We start from the raw sequence: 19,482 nt of genomic DNA on the forward strand, positions 1-19,482 counted from the left end.
ACCTGTAGACAAGACAATGGCATTTCACTCATTCCCTGTATGGATTACTCTCTCCTGTAGTCTACATAGGAAACAGCTGAGAGGAAGACTCTTCTCTGTTTTTTACAGCAATAATTTTCAGCATACAAAAGTCCCAGTTTTGCACTTCACTTACTCAAGACTTGAAAGTGCAATTTGAAGGGGAATAGGCTGGGGTTTTTTTCCCCATTAACTATCTAGCTTTTTTGTTTCATGCTTTTTCATGCTTAGTATCAGTCAAGACCTTTTTATTACTAATGGCCTAGGAGAGACAAAACAAGGGGCAGGTAAAATTCCCATCAGCAGTTCTTATACATACAGGGTATCTGAATATCAAATGTACTCACATCTTAAGGGCAAGTTTGCAAACAGACAAGTTCAAATCAACTAATTTTCCAGACACTTGTCAGAAGAGCGCTCTGATGTCCCAACCAAAAAACCCATACACTTTACAGACGATATGGTGAGATGCTTTCCTCTATACCTTTCCAGACCACGGCACTAAGAAAGGCTGGGGATTTGTTCAGTTTATAACATAAGATTGACTGAATTAGCTGTTCACTGCTCGTCACCCTACTCCTTTCCTCCCCAGACAAACAAAACACACAAAACCGTAATTTTATACGAATTCAAACAGACTGGTCTACAGAAGGCATTTTTTCCTTATCTGTATGCCTCTATTACAACCAGCTCCGACAGGGGTGAAGATCTTAAAATAACCTTCCCTTGTTTGCTTTGCTGAACTGACAAGTCGAAAACCTATGAAGAATTTGAGGAAACTAGTTTAGATTATTTCCAGCTAAAGAAAGGTCACAAATCTGATTTATGAGCTTAGTTTAAACTACAACAGTTTTTCAAATTCAGAATAACTACTGCTGCAGATAGCCAAAACAGATTTCTGGCATTTTATAGCAACATGAGTTATCAGAGCTCTCCTTTGTGAAGTGTCTCAGCTAGAAGACTATTTCTTTTATTCCCTTGAGAACACACAAGGAAATTCCATTTACACTGAATTAAACCGCCAAGTTTCAAGCACGTGGCAGATGCAAACCACACTTCTAATTATAGCAAACTTCTATTTACAGGTGAAGTCACATGGCAATAAAAGCCACGGGGTAAGAGGATTCGGCACTCCTGCTGCTGGGCTGCAGCAGTTCAGTCCAGGGAGATGAATGAAATGGATTAGGTAAGGACACCGCATTAGACCTGAAAAACTTAGATCCCCATTTCAGAGTTTGAAAATTAGGAACTGGACTCACCAACGAAATCAAAGTTACAGACTACACTTCAGTACTGCTCAACCTCCTGCACTCGAGTTTTGTGGGATTTATCTTTAACGCTAAAAACACGTGCAGGCAGAACCAGGCAGCATCCCCCAGCCTCACAGCCTCCTGCGAGTCGCGAGAGCCCTATTTCTATTTTTCTCATGGGGTCCCTTGCCCTTCGGCATGCATAAAACAGATCTACTCTGCATCGAGCCTCCACACTGCTCTTCCTGGATTTTGTAGACCCCTGAAGCCGGCCTGAGCAATCCAGCAGAGCCGTGAATCATCACCGAGACGGGGGCCAACACTTGAGCATATGGAGAGCTGGCAGTCCCTGCCAGCCGCGGAGCGCCCAACCCCAGGTTTAGTGCGAAGAAGCACACTGCAATGCTACTATACTTTGTATAAGAAGTGTCACTGCTCGTGCCAAGAAGCAGCAAGCTAGTTTTGCAGCGAATAAAGCTGCCGTGGCCGTGGATTAGCATTACTTGCAACTGATCCTTTAGAAGAAAGTGAGATTTTATTACCTGGCGATACTTATTTTAACCATAATGTATACTGCAGATTGTAAGGGGCAAACATAAGGATATCTGCGTGGTGAAAATGAAGCAGAATATCAAGAAAAGATTTAGGCCTTATATTAGAAGGGAGCTTTTGGGATCTTTAAGTCTTACTCATCACATGTTTTAACACTTGGATTTCACTCGTTTGATCAGAATTGTCCACTCTCAGCAACTAGGTCTCAGTTTTGGTACCTATTGCTCTCCCACTCTCAATTCAGCCGTCCATCTTCCCTCCCTCTGACCCAAGTACCAGCTTTCTCCAGCTGCACCTTCTCCATGCAGCGTCCACACTGCTGCTGCGACCCCCTTTCTGCAGCAGCTGCCAAGGCGTCCAAGGCAGCATTTCTCTGTTTGGACTATTGTAGGTGTTCAACTATTTCCCAACTTTTTCCAAGGAAAAGGGCAGTAAACTGAACAGAAATGTTCAAATGACTATTAACTAAAAAATAAACTTTGCTGAGTTCCTTTGAAGAGATGGTTTATCCGGACACCCACTCTGGCTCCAGACACACGCTGAGAGTTCCTACCTAATTTTCTGTAAGAGTTAAAGCTTGTTCTCCTATTAGGTTTACAGAGAATCCTCCCAACTCTGGTTGCTGCACTCAGCCAGTTGTTACCCTCCATACTGGAAAATACTTTGAAGCTGCTCAACCAAGACCTACTCATTCTTAGGATTTAAAACCCAGCCTGCTATGTTTAAAGTATCTAGAGTGTGACACTTATTAGCTCCCAGACCTATTAGTCTATCCACCTAGCCAGGAGGGGTCTTCATTTTGCTTTTTAATCTGTCACATCTTGAAGCAACCTGTATTTATACCAAATCTGGGCCTAGGACAGCTGCAGCATCCCAAACTTTGCTTTCCAATGAGCGGTAGTAGCTCTTGGGTGAGTGCTTTGTGAAATGTGCTGTGCTTAGTGGCCTTCGCATTCTTGTTGTCTACACCATAATATTGTAGCCATATCAGACCCAGATAGATTTAAATTTCAGGGTGCATTTCCAGTTAAAAAGGCGCGTGGAAAACTATTTGTACTTCTGCTTGCTATTTCATTCCAAGTCGGGCGCAGAGGGTTAAGTGCTCAGGAAGGCTCAGTCCAAATGCGGGTCCTTGCTGTCACACGTGTGTCGATTCAAAGCCTTGGGGCGGCAGCTCCCTCCAGCTGCTGAGCAGAAACCAGAGCAGAGCTGGCCGTTCACGCTGCCAGATTCCAGCAGCTTTGTTCCTCCCCATCTGGCAGATGTTGGACAAACATCCCAGGCCCCCGTGATGAAAACTTGAAGAACGGCAGCGGTTAGGCCATCTGAGTCACCCCATACTCATTTACACCTGCCCACGGGCCAGGAGATGACCACTGACCAGGCAACACCATCAAAAAGTTTCAGAATCACCGCTTCCTCTTTGGAAGGGCACCCAACCAAGTTATGTTGAAATACCGCTTGTTATGAGAAGCGCTCTGCCAATTTAAAGTAATTTGCAGCAGTCAAAGGGCCTCCAATGAAACAAGGCCTGAACTGCAAGTCAAATGACACACGCATTTTTCAGAAATTAGTCACTTTAATACTATTCTGAAATAGTACTGAGTCAAATGATCATCAGTGTAATTTCCATAGCTGCAGAAAAGAGAAATCAAACCTAAATTGAATATACTTTTTTCTTCTGCATAATGGCAGCACTAAGCAAGAACTGAGAGCCATTGAAGGCACTTTTTAAAGCAAATAGGAATTTGGTCTAGGTTCCCAACTCCTAATGTTTCAGTCTTCCGCTCTACTTGTCCTGGAACTAAACCAATATCAAAAAAAACCCCACTTATTTTGCTCAGTTAGTCTTCAGGGGGCTAAACCTAGTTCTTTGAACCAGTTAACCCCAAGATCAGACAAGTACCAGTGCTGCTTGCAAGCAGCAGAGTGGGAGCACGCAGCTGGGTATATGGGAACTGAAGCAGTGCTGATTTTTTACGCACATATGTATTAACTCTTTGGGTATAGGTCTGTCCTAACACTTTCTCAGACACCTTCGGACTAGCATCAAAACCCAGAGAGATGACTGGCACAGTGCCAGTACTCAGCTGGCCCTAATTATGGTCCCAGCTGAACTTAAGCAGCTCTAACGCAGGTGTGTATAAAAAGAGCAGGGGGTCTTTTTTTTTTTTTTTTTTTTTTTGGAGGGTACTTTTGAGCTGTGAGGTTGTGCTGCAGGTTTTTACTCTCAAGAGACATGTTTTGGGAAGTCACTAACAGGAGCTTCGGCACAGATGGAGTTTCAGAAAACCAGGTACTAACAAAAAACCATTCTGTACTTACATGGGTGTGGAGAATATGAGATATGGAGGCTGTAGTTAGCAATATGAATTATAAACTGTGATTTTGCTAGGGAGAAGCTGAAGGCTGCCCTACAAATGGTATCAATACAACAGGAGAAATGAAGGCATTATGCTAGGGATACTACACCATCTTTGAACATGAAACTTCTTAAATCATATTGTAATTTTTTAATGGATGAGAAGTCAACAGCAGCTGAGAAGGCTGAAAATCTCTTGACACACTGCATAACCAAACACACCAAAGTAGTTATCTCAAATTTGCTGTGACAGGTAAATTACATTATTATCATTTTTAATAATGTCAAATCTCCTCTTTCAAAGGCAAATAGGCCATATCAAGCAGAAGGATTGACATATATTCAGAGGAAAGAGAAAGCCTGCTCAAAGTTGCCCAGATTATTTGGTATTTATGTTGTAGGAGGCCTTTGAAACTAGATAGGTCAAAGTCCTGTAGATCTACATGCTGTTCCAAAATAATGACTAGTCCCTTCCCCAGAGAGTTTAAAAGATGTACTTCTTAAACTACAGTGACTACAGTATATGTTGTTCAAGTTCTTCCATACCTCAATGCATAAATGAGTTATTTCTAATGAGCAAAAGCAAATCAAGAAGTAAATCAAAAAGAGCTGTAACCGCATCTCATTTCAGCCCTATTTTCATGGGTATGTTGGCATAACTCAAAATCCTGGCCTCCAGCATAGGGACTTGCTTTGTGATTTTTCAGTCTTGGCATATACAATCAAACTGCTGAAGGATTTTGGAAACTATCCAGCAGACAGCCCTGAATCACGTCTCCTCCCTCTGCGCGGTAACAGCTTAGCGTCCATCCACTTCCATATGGTGATCCCTCACTGAAATTAAAAATCTTGCTGGTTGACAAGGAGGGTATGTGTGTACAAACAGGCACTTGTTATTTGACCCTGGCAAGTTGCATCACAAGTTTGAAAATAGAGCCATTTTTAATCTATATATTTAATAAACAAGACTCCATGGTTCCAAAGGGTACAGCAAAAGGCTGCTGTTTTGGTTTAAGTGCATTCCATTTTTATATGATAGTATGACAACAGTCTCATAGTCTCAGGCTCCCTAAAGAGAAGGAAAACTACAGCTGGTACCCACAAATACAGAAAATGATTTCTGGAGTACTTGGGGTGAATGATGAGCAAAACAAGTCGATCAATTAATGGCATACTACTACTAGCGGTTTTGTTTTAAATCTCTACAGTACGTGTATATATGTGTCAAGGTATACTACTAAGTAAATCAGGGAAAACTAGAAAGAAAATACACAAGGAAAATTGTGATAGTCTTTTTTTGGATCTACAGTCTCTTCATTGTGTGTTCCTGCGGGAGTATTTTCTACCATCTCTGCAGACATTGCAACTCCAGTAAGAGCTCCAGGACCACAGTGAGTCTGTCAACAAAGGCACTAGCTCTCCTCAACTACCACTACCAAGTAATCTGGCTGCAAACAGATCATAGGTGAAATGAATAAAAAAGCCTTGTCATATCTTTCACTAAAAAAAGAAAGCAAGCATTCTGTTCATATCACTCCCCAATACTGAGATTTCAAACTAGCTTTAAGAAAGCACAATGAAAATAAATAGGGGCTACTTGGATGCAAGCAAGCATCCTATCAACAGGAGGAGAGTTAAACACCAACTGAGGAAAAACTGCAGGACAGAGATCAAATTTGAAGTGATTATTAAATCTAAGGAATAGCAGCTAAAATTTCAAGCTTAATACCATGGAGCTGGCAACAAATGGCACGGTCTGCAAGTGCAACTGAAAAAACCCTTTGTTTTCTAAATCTGTATTAAAAAAAGACATTTACTATCAAACTAACCATCCAGGAAAATGTTTTCCTCATGCCATGGCACATGGACTCACCAATACAGGCTCTTCTGTATGAAATCCATTGGTCTCTACTAATTAACTCTCCTCTTCTGCAGAAGGAGTACAGAAAGGTTAGGAGAACTTGGGAAGTTAGAGCATTAAGGGTCTTTGAGTTCTGTCTCCTTTCAAGTCTGTAGCAACAGTAAGTTTGCCTCTATGGTAACAGGTAGACAGGGCTGCAGCACAGTTGGCTTTTTTGAAAAAAATGCTCCAAGTGGGAAAGGCAGAGGACCTTGCTCCTGTAAGCAAGTTAGGTCAGCTTGCACTCTTCTCCCATGCTAATGCATCCTATTGCTTGTTAAATGTTAAGGATTTAGAAAAGCGTTGCAGCCCCCACCAGATTGGTGGCGGGAGTTGGGACTGGGCTCGCACTCAGCGGTGCAAGGCAGTGATGGTAGAAGTGTGGTGATGAGGCCATGCTGACGGTCACGGTACGGTGGTGTTTGTCCAAATGTTGCTCTTGCTTATATCCCGTGAGCTACTTCCATTAGGCTGAGCAAGGAGAGGCGGTTGAGGTTTCTGCTGCTTGCTTTAACAGCAAATCCGCTCTTTGTGCATCAGGGAGTTTTCCATGCAGCAGTTCATAGGGACTTGCTGGGCACTGCTGTACAAGGTGCAGGAGCAAAAGCCAAGGGGAGGAGTGGAAAGGGAGGGAACTAGCTGTTTTCTAGTAATTTTAGAGCCAACTGGCACTTACTGGATGGAAATGCTAATTGTCCTACTGACATACACCCACTAGTTATTTCCCCCTGTTCCCTCATCTCCTTTAAATGTAGTCTTTTCTTACATCACAGGTAACACCAGAATATCCAGGTTTCCACCCTTCCTTTTCCTCTGTCCCACCCCCATTTAACAAGAAGAGCAGAGCTGTTTACTGCACAGAAATACTATGTAGCATTAAGTAGTTACTTTAATTTGCATGCTTAATTAACACTTCGGTCTTTACTCAAAAAGAACAGCTTCTACTGTGCTTGCAATAGTCTGTTACCTCTCACTGTGTCCCTGATCACTACTGAACAGGGATCAAGACATAAATTAAGTAAAACATGCCCTTGTTTGCATACCTATTACTTTCAAAACAGTTTTTCGGAGCTGGTTTACATGTAAACACATGGTAGGCAACTCAAAAGCCAAGCTCTGCTTAATAGAAGTGCAGATGTCTACTGTAGGGCAAGAATAAGCATGTCGCTGGACAGACTGCAAATAAACCTAACCAGAAGCCCCTGGACGGCCAGTTTAAATAGTACTTTCATTTACATGCGTATCCTCCATGGGCCCAAAGAAATGACCCATTTGCACTGCCGCCCATCCCCTGGAGAGCCTTGGTCTTCTAATGAGATACAGGACAGAGTGGCTTAAAGGATTAAGGACTGAAGTCAGCAAGAGCCGGGAGGAGGAAGCAGCCGGGGCGACTGCCTGATCGGCAGCAAACATCACGGCAAAACACTGCTGTGACTTAAGATAACCGTATGTTTTCTTAGCTCCGAACTGACAGGGATAGGACCAGGGAGAAAAAATTTTCAGCACTTGGAGCTGGATATGTGCAAAGTGTTGTGGTTCTCTAGCATCTCTCTGGGTCTCGAGGGAAGGGGCCGTTTTACTGACAAGGCTAATCCTGCACCTCAGTTCATTCAGTCACTTGCTTAGAAATGGTAAAGACCCTGATCAAATTACTCGAGCCAACACCTTGGCTTATTCAGCTCCTAGGGATCGATAACTGGAGAGAAGCCAGCCATCGATCTGTTTTTTGAGCGAAACTATACCAGAATAATTAATTCGCGCATGCCACTGCAGCGACTTTGAAGTGGTTTTCTCGATAAATATTTCTTCCCTTCTTTACAATACAAGTCAAATCATCAATAACCTTTCATCCTTCAGAAAAAAGTTTGTGCTTGGGGAGAAGAATAGATGAGATTATTTCTGTGGCCACAATGTTATCTTACCCTTCGTGTGGTGCGCTGCCAACAGTTTAATAAAAATAAGCCAAGGCGAGCCGCACTTCAGCTACTCTCCCCATACGATAGAAAGATAACGGCCAGCTTATCGCTCACAATCTGTCCTTTGCAGCAATGATTAACAACATGGAAATCTGCCACCATAACGCTTACTTCAAACAGCTTCAGAGTTACAAGGCCTGCCCTGTTCCACTACAGGTAGGTTTGCACCAGTCAAAGCTTGAGAGGGGGAAAAAAGCCAAAGAAGATCAATGCACTAGTAGTGAAAACTTTTGCAGTTTCTGGCACAATAAACTAGCCTTTTTATATCACTACAATTTCAAGAGGCCACAGGATGCTGCACTAATATTCAAAGGAGCTAGGCTAGCATGCTCAAAATGGGAGACGGTGAAGAGGAGGGATTTTTTTAATGAAGCAGTTTCTAGGAATAAACCCTTTTTTTTAAATAGGGTATATTTAAATAGATGTCACTTTTAATCAAAGATTTCTAAGAAAAGGCTTGCCTGATAACCAAAGAAAATCATACTGTTTTAATATCAAGGGTTAGTTTAGCTTCTTGTGTATTCCATTACCCAAATCTTTTGCATGTGTACTTACCTCATGCTTAACTTCCAAATACTAGATTTGGTTTTAAAATCAATGTTAACAATTAACGCCATGCTCCAAAATGATGAAAAATTGCATCAATAGCCCAAGACAATCTCTGCAGGAAACTGGAAACTCGCATCTAACAAAAGTCCTGCCGCATATTCGAAAGGTAAATTACTCTAAGATCCAAGAAATTGGACTGTGACAATGAGACGTATGAGAGCTGTGAGCTCTGGCTGGTAAAGAAAGGATGTGACCCAACATGGGAAGTTTTCTGGTCTTTAAATGAAGATTAGCATAAGGCTAATTCTGGTGAGCAGAAGGATCTCTGTAATACTACTCCTATCTAGAGCAAAGTAGGCCGTATGTGAATAAACCCTGAAGTATACATTAGCTGGGAAGGGGCACAGCTAACATGAATTCTTCTCATTCCTCTGCCAAAAGATAAGTTAAACATAGGTTGATCCTTAAACATAGGTTGATCCTTCTGTTCAGCCATGTGAAGAGATTTCAGGGCAAGTGTTTTCTTTAGCTAATCAGGGTATACCCTTAGCTATTTTTGCTGCCGTTTTCCATACAGCTTTCTGCTTTTATTTAATATCGCAGCACACAAGTTAATTCATTGAACTCGGCAACGCTTTTGGTTTGGGAAGGCCTCCTTGCCACTCCCACTTCCCCATGGCGCTGGGCTTTGGTCACAGGCCTTCGCTGCAGATTCACAGGTACGTGTGCCATCAGCCACCCCAGAGCTGCGGCACTGACTCACTTCTGATGGTGACAATGCTCCGAGCTGCAAGGGGATCCAAGCGCTCATTACACTAAGTGCTGCGGAAACCTGCAAAAAGATAACGGTCCTGGAAAGATGTTACCAAAAAGGAAAGCCAGTCTAAGGAACGGCTATCAGTTTAGAGGAGAACGGTTCCACTTTTCAATGCACAAGGAACTTAGTTGAGCAGTACAGAAAAACATCTTGCAGTTCATCACAGGACTATTTATTGTGCTGGCTTCAGGTCAAATCATAATCCAAAAATACATCAAAGAATAATATGGGTTTCCTGAAGTCACAGCCCCACTCCAAGTTGGTTCATAATCTGCAAAAAGGCTCTACAGCCTTGTAATCCACGACATTTCAAAGAGATGTTACTACTGAAAGATTCCTATTCTATTAACAGCTCAAATACTTAATATAAGTGCTTCTCTCATCTGCTCAAAATATTCCTTACATCTGACAATCTCAGCTCCTTCACTATCTTTTACTCTGGACTAACAAGGAGGAGGAAGAAGATCAGTGCACAGGTCCAAAAATGATCTGGGATTTAATTGTTCCCAGTGGTAAGACCTAACTGATCTGGAGGAAAAAAATGCAAGTCAAGGGCCATCTGAAGAGCTGAACCGAACTCTTCCCGGCACTTCTGACTGCACTCTGGTATGTGACAAGTTGCCTGGCCCCGTTTTCCTTTTGCTTTCTTAACTTTCCAAAACAAAAAGGGATTAGAGGAAAGGCGTTCACAAGTGGAAATTTCTGCTGGGTGGATAATTCATCCTGTGCTAGCTCTCTCCTACTTCCAAGGCCAGTTGTAAAGTCATATAAGAGGATAAATACGAACTGAATTTTAAGGTATAGAGGAGGCAGTAGCCAGTTCTCTGGAATTACTTTCACCACTGCCCCAATTGGCCTTTTCCTGCCCTGAGCTGGCAAGTCCCATCATCCCAAGAAAACAGTGTCTCCTGCTATCAGGACTGTTTTTTGACAAATACTGTTTACACGTCCCTTGCAAATCAGCTTATGTCAGTTTTAAGTTTCACATTTGTCTTTACGAGCAGGAAAGGCTATTTTTCAGCAGCCTGTGTCATTTGTGTAAGGGCTGAGCAGTGCATACCAATACGTGCTCCAACAAGAAGCAAGGGAACAACCCCTTTGCAAAATTGCAGGAAACGCTCGCTGTTTTGGAGCGCCAGCAGTAGCTCCTGTCTGTATTTCTTCCCCCACATGACGGGATGATAACTCTGCACTTTCCTCCAAGTATTGTAATTCTGCTCCTGCTCTCACACGGGCAAAGCCTGAAGCAACAAGAAGGGCAAGGATATTTCCCATGTGTCAAGGCTGACTCTAGAGAAAGATCAAACCATTTATTTGAGGGAGATGCTCCACATCAGAAAGCTTATTAACTTCAAACAAGCATAACACAAGGCTCATAGGCCAAGCAAGTCTCAGCTATTCATTCCCCTCCACCTTCTGAGCGAAAACTACTTTGCTTACATTGAATAGACAAATGTTTCATGAGTGCTAGAACAGGGCCCTTCCACCAGGAACTCTCAAATACCTTTTTAGACCACAAAATCTTGGTATTAAGCAATAGAAGCAGGAACAGCTGCAGGCAACATAACTAAAAACTTGAAAAGGGGCAGGAGCTCTCTGCTCAGTTGCTTACAGAAGGCGCAATTGTAGCAGTGAGCAAAGCACATGAAATAATGCTTTCTGCTTCCCCCTTTCCTGCTAGCATTACGTGAAAGAATAGCTAAAAGTCGGCAGGAGAAAGTCTTCCTTGATCAACTTCTCTCTCTAAATACTCAAAACTAAACGGAAACCTTTGAGAGAACTTCTAGACTGGTTTCTTAGGGAGGACAACAGCAAAACTAATTTGTGAGTCAAACTCGCAAAAATGTTCAGTTTTGGAAGCGTTCCTAAAAAGAGAGGGAGAATTATCTAACAAAATGGTTAGCTGCTCTAAAGGGTGAGCATCGGCCAACTTGAGTACAACCTACAGATCTTGACTATTGTAATATTAGTAGCTTGACCAAAAGGGCATGTTTCTGCAGTTTTCTTTACCCTTGTGAAATATGATGAGCTTAAAAAAAAATAATAATACCTTGGACAGGTACTGGTGCCAAAGCAGAGAGCAGGGAAAAAAAAGGAGAGTGGGTCACTTTGCAGTGTTGCTTCAAACGTGAGGTTCAAGTCTCTCACTCAGAGAAGAAACTTGCTGAAAAAGGTTGTTTCAGCTGGTAGAAGACATGTCAAGGAATGAAAAGAAAGAGGCTTTCTGGGTTTCAAATCTATCCAAAAGGCATACTTAGCATCCGCAAAACTTTGCTTAGCAGTCCATAAAACCTCCTTTTTGAAACGTTCTGCCAGTAAAGCAGGTTTCTGGAGTTGTTAAGTGTTGTAAAGGAAAAGGTCCCTTTTCAATTCTGGGATCCTGTAGGGTGATGACTACATATCCCTCCCATCGTAGCTGTGAGACATTGCATATTCATTACTAAATAGAAGACAATCCCACTTCCCCCTTTGCTTCCTCGGAAGACCTCGTTCCTCTGTGCCTCCCCCAAAAGCTAGCCAGAAAACCTCACTTCCACAGCAACAGAATACTAAAACTTCATCTTTATTCTGCAACCTGCCAAGGCAACTCAACCCATGAGTATTTTTTGCCTTTAAAAACCATTTACAGTATTATAATTGGTTTTCAGTTTGTTTCTTGTAAGTAGGGATGGGAGAGCTTTTGACTGGTGGTAATACTTGCGGAAGGATGGATGGCTTTGCGGTTAGGACCCTTAGTCAGGAGCTTTGGTTCATGTTCCCATTTCCAACATAGACCCACACGTGAGGGCCTAATTCGGGAAGGACACAGGCCCAGGGGCTCTTTGGAGGAGCACTGCCTCCAGTAGTTCCCCAGCTATAAAAATTCCTGCTACTGCTAGCTGAGGGCACAGGAGGTTTTCCTTCAAGCTTGGTCTAGGGTAATGAATAATCCTGAGTCACCTCGGTCTCCCTGCCCATCTGCAGGGATGATTGCAGGGTGCTCTGAAGGATTAGTCGGTTTGTGCCTGCACACCACTGAAGATGTGCCAATCCTCAAGCTGCAAAAGAGGGGGGGGGAACCCTAAAAACTTGTCTGAAGATCCATCACCCCACAGATTTAAGAAGTATATCCCCCCTCCCGAGGTTTGTCATCTCTGTTCCCATGTCACCCCTGCCACCTCCAGTAACTTTTCCCTCCAGAGTGAGGACCAATTATTGTTGCAGGCAAGACAGATAATTTGCTGGAAGAAGTAAAGTAGCACAAGAGTTCCCATGGACCTACTTGAATTACAGCCAGATTTGCTGTTGTTTTGTTCTTGACTATTTTTGACATGGCCACTTTTAACCATCAATGTCATAAGCAAGCCTGAACTTGCTTTCAGCAGTGAGGCAACGAGCAAAACCCTACTCTTCCTCTCACCCCCGGCCCTACTTGCATGGGCGCAACTATGTGCTCAAAGTAGGAGCGTTTCACTATCCCCAACATATTCCGTTTTGATGAAAAAAGAAAGGTATTTCATTTCTCTCCTGGCATATGACTGTCTGAACATATTTGTTAATGTGACTGTGTAGCAGTGTTGCAAATTTGTGAAATCTGTCTGCAGACAATGTATGCACAGTGTTAACTTTATTTAAAATATGCAGCTGTACCACAGACTTAATTTCCTAAGAAATCTTAGTCCAACAGCCTTTTAAATCTCATTTATATACCTTCCTCAGAGAAAATATTATGCATAAAGCCCCTTTACAGGCAAGCAGAAGTTAAAAAAAATAACAAAAAAACACTTTAAATGCTAAGCATAAACAGCTACAATGCCATGCAATCATAAAATGCCATTAATCATTTACATCAGGAAATGCCAAAGTAAGGGTGAACATACAACCTTATCTGTTCCTTGTGTACACATACAGGTTACAAGCTTTAGTTAAATTAGTTGTTTGCATGACATGCAACAGCTAAAGAGGGTTCTGTTCCTTGGCCCAAGGTGCCAATTTTGTATAATCTCCCAATCTCAGTATTCAATGAATCCACACAAGTTGCAGCCAAAACTTTTTTTGTTGCTGCTTTTTTTAATCTTGAATGATTTTCATCAGCATTGGTTAAACTTTTCTACTTCAGAGGTATAAATTTTGTTTCTTAGAGAACAACATAGAAAGCATGTCTGTCTAGCTTTAATCATATTTTAAACAACTACCTTTGGAAGCCTAGGGAAAAAGCTTGCTGCTAATGTCTGAATACTGTTATAGCACTTCTTGATCCTTTGTATGGAGATGTGCCAAGGACTGCCAAAGTTGTTCTCTTGAACAGGATTCTAGCGCAGCTTTCCTGGAGAGCTTTTCCTCCCCTGTACTTCCTTTTTCTTCAGAACCATTTAAGTTTGGGGGTGAGGGTTTGTTTCCCCCTCTCCCCATCACAGATAGGTGTCACATAACAGTTGTGAATTTACCAGGCTTCAAACCCAATTGGACAGCGTGTACTGCTAATGGCCTAGAGTCCTCTCCGCACCTCACGCTGAGATGTACCCCAAAGCACTCCTGAAAGGGGCACAAATGGATCCGGTAAACCCTGAGTGTATAATCCCTCCATCTCCTGCGGGACGCAGCAGTTGCCTTTATCCCCTGCGTTTTTTGTTCATTCGGAAGGCTTCAGTGGCAAGAGGTACGCACGTGAAGTTTATGGACATGAAGCTGAGATCCTTAGTCTTTTAAGGTGGGGAGGGAGCGTGTGAGAATATCAGAGATACTGTAATCAGATGAAGATACCCATAAAGACATGTCCTAAGCTGGCCCCTGTTTTTACAATTACAGATGAGACATAGAAGCTGTGCAGACAGATGGCTAAAAAACAAAGAATTAATTGAAAAGCGAAGCTGGATGTTACTGTTGGAGCCAATCTAACAATCACCACCCTTAAAAGGTGAACACCCTGCGGCCTCCGTCTCCCATTTTGCTTATTTACTGTGAGTTTAGTGAGCGGAGTTGGTCCAGAAAGACAGAAGACCTGGCAACTGGGTAAGTAAATGTGCTTTAGGCAAGCAGCATCTCAGGCGGCCAGCTCCCGGGGCACATGGGGAACACAGACAAATGCAGAGGAGACCGTTTGCCCGTGCGTGCAAGTGCTATCAGTATCTTTATGGCTATAACAAATCTGCCCTAGGACAGAAGGAGAAACTGTTAAATGAAGAACGCGAGTTGCAAGTACACAAAGTTTGATCACAGATAGCATCAAAAGAACCACAGAATTTTAAAAAAGAAGTATTAGCGCAGGCTTAGTATTTAATGCTTTAAGTAGTAAATCCACAGCAAATCCTCCTCAATTAGTTTCAGGAAGTATGCATGAGAGATTTTAACTAACTTTTTGAAGTTTTCTAAAGTGCCATCTTATGCTCACAAACTACCAAACTCCCCCAATATATCTGCTTTTTCAGTATTCTGCAAATCAGATCACATTCAGTGTCTTACATGCCCTTTTGGAATTCAGAAAGCTGTTTCCAGTAAATACTAAGCAAATCATTTATTCATATTTATCCCTTTTTTAAACTTAAGTAACCTAGAAGTGTTGAACAGAATAAAGCTGATCTAAGCAGTAATTTTTTTGTGGCCAAAGATGATCTCTGAGATTACGCATGTTATTGATGCTACCACTTAAAAACAGCGGAAAGGAACCCTTGGAAAGGTTTAAATGTGAAAAAAGGAATACACCTCCTCATTTGCGCATGTGAACTCTGAACAAAAAGGACAGCAGATCTACCTAAATGTATGTTTTTGTTCTCAGTGTTTTAGATTTAAGTAAAGACTCACCCTAGTGTGCAAAACAATTTTTTTTCCCAGGGGTTCTCTTTCATTTTACTGCCAGAGTCCACACGCACCTTTGGAGTCACATTCAGGCTTATTTCTTTTAAGACCAGTGTGGGAACTAAATATTCCTGCATTTGGCAAACTCAATCAAAAGCTTGCCTTCCTTCATACAAAAATAAGACAGTTAATGAAAAACAAGGGAATCTGAATGAAAAAAATCCTGGCCTATCACATGAAACTGAAGTTTTACAAACACTGCTGGAAAAAAGGAAAACAAGTAGCAGTCATAACATCACTTAATTCAGCACGAGATTCCTCACTGTAAAAGTTACCAAACTTCCACTGGCCATGGGAGGAGGAGAGCGCACACGTAAAATACAAACGGATTGGTTGTCCCTTCCGAGTCAGACAAATAAACTCATGATTACACTAGATCTCCCTCTGCCCTGGGAGTGTTGTGCTTTCCTGGCAAAACACGGCTACCAGTATAGGAAAAACACCCTTAAAAAGGAAAACAAGCTATATCAGTAAAAGTGCAGTTTTGCAGATAACTGCACCTACAGCTGGGACTTCTGCTGGAACAGCTATGTCAGTCACGGGTCACACTTCGTCACAGCCCTCGCAGGCAGAGCTGTGCCAGCAGAAGTCTGCCATACGGACCTGGTGTAAAACTCAACAGTGATTAAAACGAATCTGTGGAGTTTCCCATTTTTCATACTGCTGCCAAACTAGCTTTCACTGATGACGGGTCTTCTTACTTTTATGTTGACACGCTAGGATCCTAGCTATGAAGGACAGAGGAAACATAAACTTAGCTCAAGAATGGGCAATACCTATGATCCATTTACATGGTATTTTACAATTCAACTAAATTCCCAAACTAAATGAGAAAGGCACAGACCCTGTAAGAAGACAAGGCAAAACTGAATAAATTAAGTTCTGCTGTACTATAGCACTCAGAGTGGATCATGACAGTCCTCGCTTTCAATAGTAAGAAGAGAACAAAACTGAAACTGTTTAACGGGATTTGTTTAGCAGACAGATACAGGCAGCAGAGCACTGCAAAATTCTGACCGTTTGGTTAAACTGAGCAGTCACATTATAATGAGGCTATCATCTTCAATCATCTTTGAAGACAGCGGGCAAGTAGATTTTATGCCTGAGTTGATGCTCGAACATAAGTTCTGTCCGGATGAATCAACATGAGACTGCAGGTCAAGCGTATGGCGATGCATATAGTTATTTCAAAGTACGGAGCAGAAATATGTCAGAAGCATCTGCTGCTGATCTGCTCTGGAGCAAAATTACAAGATCAAGTAATAAATAAATTCTCAATACCCTCTGTGTGGGAAAGGAAAGCCAAAGGCAGCTGTTTACAGTACTAGAGTTCCTGCTAACCTGATTGCCCCAAAGAAGGGATGAAACAGTCTAAAGCGTAGTGCTGTGGAAACAAGAAATGTGAGGCACAGGAAGTCGGATGGAGCTGCTGCGCTCCTACGCGGTGCAAAGCGAACCTCAGATGTCAAGTGCGCCCTTATCTCTTGTAAAGCATCGCTAGCACGTGACCACACCTAAGATAGGCTATGTTTTGGAAAATCAACAGTTGTTAGTACAAATTTCGCCATCGCTTTGTATTTTGATAAGAAGAATACAGAAATAAAATCAGTGACGGTGCTCTACTTGTCAAGGCCGTATCCCATCTTTGTCAAAGCTTTTGGCACTCCAAATTTGGCTCCAGGTTCTAGGAATTCCTTGACTTTTGTCACAGTGAAGACTTGGTTATCAGAAATAACGTACTTAATTTTTTTTTTTAAAGCACCAGGGCAAAAGCATCCCAAAGGAATGGCATAGGCTAAAAATAGACATAGTGCCATCGCTTTCGTTATCAGCCATGTCTACACACACCAAAAGCGTAACTGTGAGCGATTTCAGTATCAGGTGTTTTCCCCTCCGGGTTAGTTTTAGGGCTGCTGGGGAATGAAACTGTGCTAGGCTGAAAAGAGAGTATTGCAGACAGAAGGTGATGCGGGTATAAATTTAATTTTAAGAAAACCTCTGTTTAAACAAGGCCGTCACACATTCCATTCAAAACTCTCATCGGTGGGCTAGCCGATGAGAAGTTGGAACTCCAGAAGTGAACGCTCAAGTCTGCTCAAAGTTGCAAAAATTGGCAGATAAAGGCTACCTGTCCAAAGATTTTAAGCAGGTCAGACAAAACTTGGCGCGGCTGTTAAATAGCAAAAAAAAAAAAAAAAAAAAGCAACCAAGCCCTCTGCCATATTTACCAAAAGTATGCGAGTTAAAAATAAATAAATAAATAAAGTGCTGCAGAAAGTTTGCGTTTATATGTGCTATTTATAAGCCCGAGCTTGCTTTTATCGAAGGCGAGATGTCGTTAGCGTTACTAACAGCGGGTGACGACAGACCTTAAGGGGGTTTAAAAAAAAAAAAAAGAAGAAGAAGAGCAAAGCGATGGTATTAGCATCTCGGGGGGGGGGGGGGGTCGCGCGTGTCCCAGGCGAGCCCCTCGTTCCCGCCGGCGCCCGCGGGAAGACAAGCAGGCGGGAGATAAATAACCGTGACGCTACGCGGAGGCGCCGGGGGGCCCGTCCCCAGCGCCGCCATTTCGGGCGCGGGCCGGGGGGCCGCGGCCCCGCCGCTCGCCCCCGCTTCGGGGCGCCCCCGGCCCCTTGCGGGGGGCTCCTCCCCCCCCTCCTCCCCAGCCCCCAAATCGCGGGGCTGGGCGCCGAGGCGGCCCCGCGGCCGCGCAGCCGGGCGCGCCGGGCGCTGGCCCCGGTGCCGGCGCGGCGCGGCGGCAACAGGCCGCGGCGGCGGGGCCCGACATGGCGGCGGGGCTCACCTGCATGCAGCGCGGCGGGGCGGCGGCGGGGCCGGCGGCGGCGGCGGCGGCAGGGCTGCGGCGGCGGCGGGGCGGCGGGCAGCCACGACATGCAGGCGGCGGCCCGCCGGGAGCGGCGCCGGGCCGGGACGGGAGCGGCGGGGCGCGGGGCCGGGCCGGGGCCGGGCAGGCGGCGGCGGCGGCGGGCGGGCGCGGAGGGCGGAGGAGCGGGAGGTGGGGACAGGCGGGGGCGGGGGGGCGGGAGGCGGGCGGCGGGGCCGCGGCACGATGCCGGGGCCGCCCGCGGCGGGGGGACGGCGCGGCCCGGCGGCGGCGGCTCCGCTCTCAGCGGCGGGGGCGGGCGGCCGCGCACACACACGCACACACACACACACACACACGGTTGTGTCACCACACACGGGGTCGTGTCACCACACACACACACCCGGCTGTGCCGCTACAGGCGCAGAGGGCCCTGCGGCCGCACACCTGCAGCTGTGGCAGCACGCACACGCGTGGATGGGTGTTGCTGCACGCACGCAGCTGTGGCAGCACGCACACGCGTGGACGGGTGTCGCTGCCCGCATGCAGCGGCCCGGGCCCTGCGGCCGACCCTGGCACAGGGCTGCCTGTCCGGGTGACGCTGCCGGGCCGCAGGGCGCCAAAGCGCCCAAAACGCCCAATCGGGGCGAAACCAGAGGAGGGGGAAACACCCGTTTTTACCTTCTTCTCGTCGCTAATTGCGGTGCGGGACCCGCGCGACGTCGGAGGCGACAGCGCATCGCCAGGGCCTGCCAAGCCCCAGCAGCAATTACAGCCCGCCAAGGCCGCGGCGCCGTTGTTGTGGCGAGGATTTGGGGCAAACTGTGACGGGGAGGAGGCGACTCGGTTCCTCCCGTGCGGGACGGTGCTGTGCCGGGACCAGCCTGACTGCAAATTTGGAGGCGTTTTTCTCATAGCGGCCATTTCCAAGTTTGATGGGAAAGAATAAGGGGGTGCCATGAAGGAAAGATGGGGGAAAAAAAGAAGGAGCTGAGGGCCGGGAGGGCTGGAAGGAAAAAATAACATGAAATAGAGCATTAGTGGGGCGCAGTTTATAGGAGAAAAAATCACGTGCCACCCGTGGATGTCTTTGCCAGCTTCTTTGATGTGGGTGCCTTTGACTGCTGTGGTTGTTATTACTTCTCTCAGTTCGAAACTACAAGTGGATCGGGGAAGCGATACCACTCTCGCCTTCTTCCCGCTGCCCGGGTTAATCATTCTGCACGTTTCTCGGCTCCCGTTACAGACAAGGCCTTGCCACTCTCACCGCGGGTATCATCGCTTCCCTCCCTGCTCCAAAGTGAGCAGCCTGCCATGGTCAGCACCGGCAGGGCGAGCGTCTCCCAGCAGGTCCCTGTCGCTTGTAGGGCAACCAGCAGCCTCCCTCGGGCCCCACCTG

The 19,482-nt window shown here is 44.9% G+C and overlaps 1 protein-coding gene across 1 annotated transcript in view; it reads right to left on the reverse strand.

The window, feature by feature from the left end:
• Window positions 1-18,114, reverse strand: part of CNOT6L (CCR4-NOT transcription complex subunit 6 like) — a 31,744-nt gene extending 13,630 nt beyond the window's left edge. Inside the window, exon 1 of the mRNA XM_067297519.1 lies at window positions 18,063-18,114. The gene's annotated coding sequence lies outside the window, so the exon portion shown is untranslated. The remainder of the gene's footprint in view (window positions 1-18,062) is intronic.
• Window positions 18,115-19,482: the final 1,368 nt, after the last annotated feature.

Source organism: Apteryx mantelli, chromosome 5, assembly GCF_036417845.1.
Source record: "Apteryx mantelli isolate bAptMan1 chromosome 5, bAptMan1.hap1, whole genome shotgun sequence".
Classification (NCBI taxonomy): Eukaryota; Metazoa; Chordata; class Aves; order Apterygiformes; family Apterygidae; genus Apteryx; species Apteryx mantelli.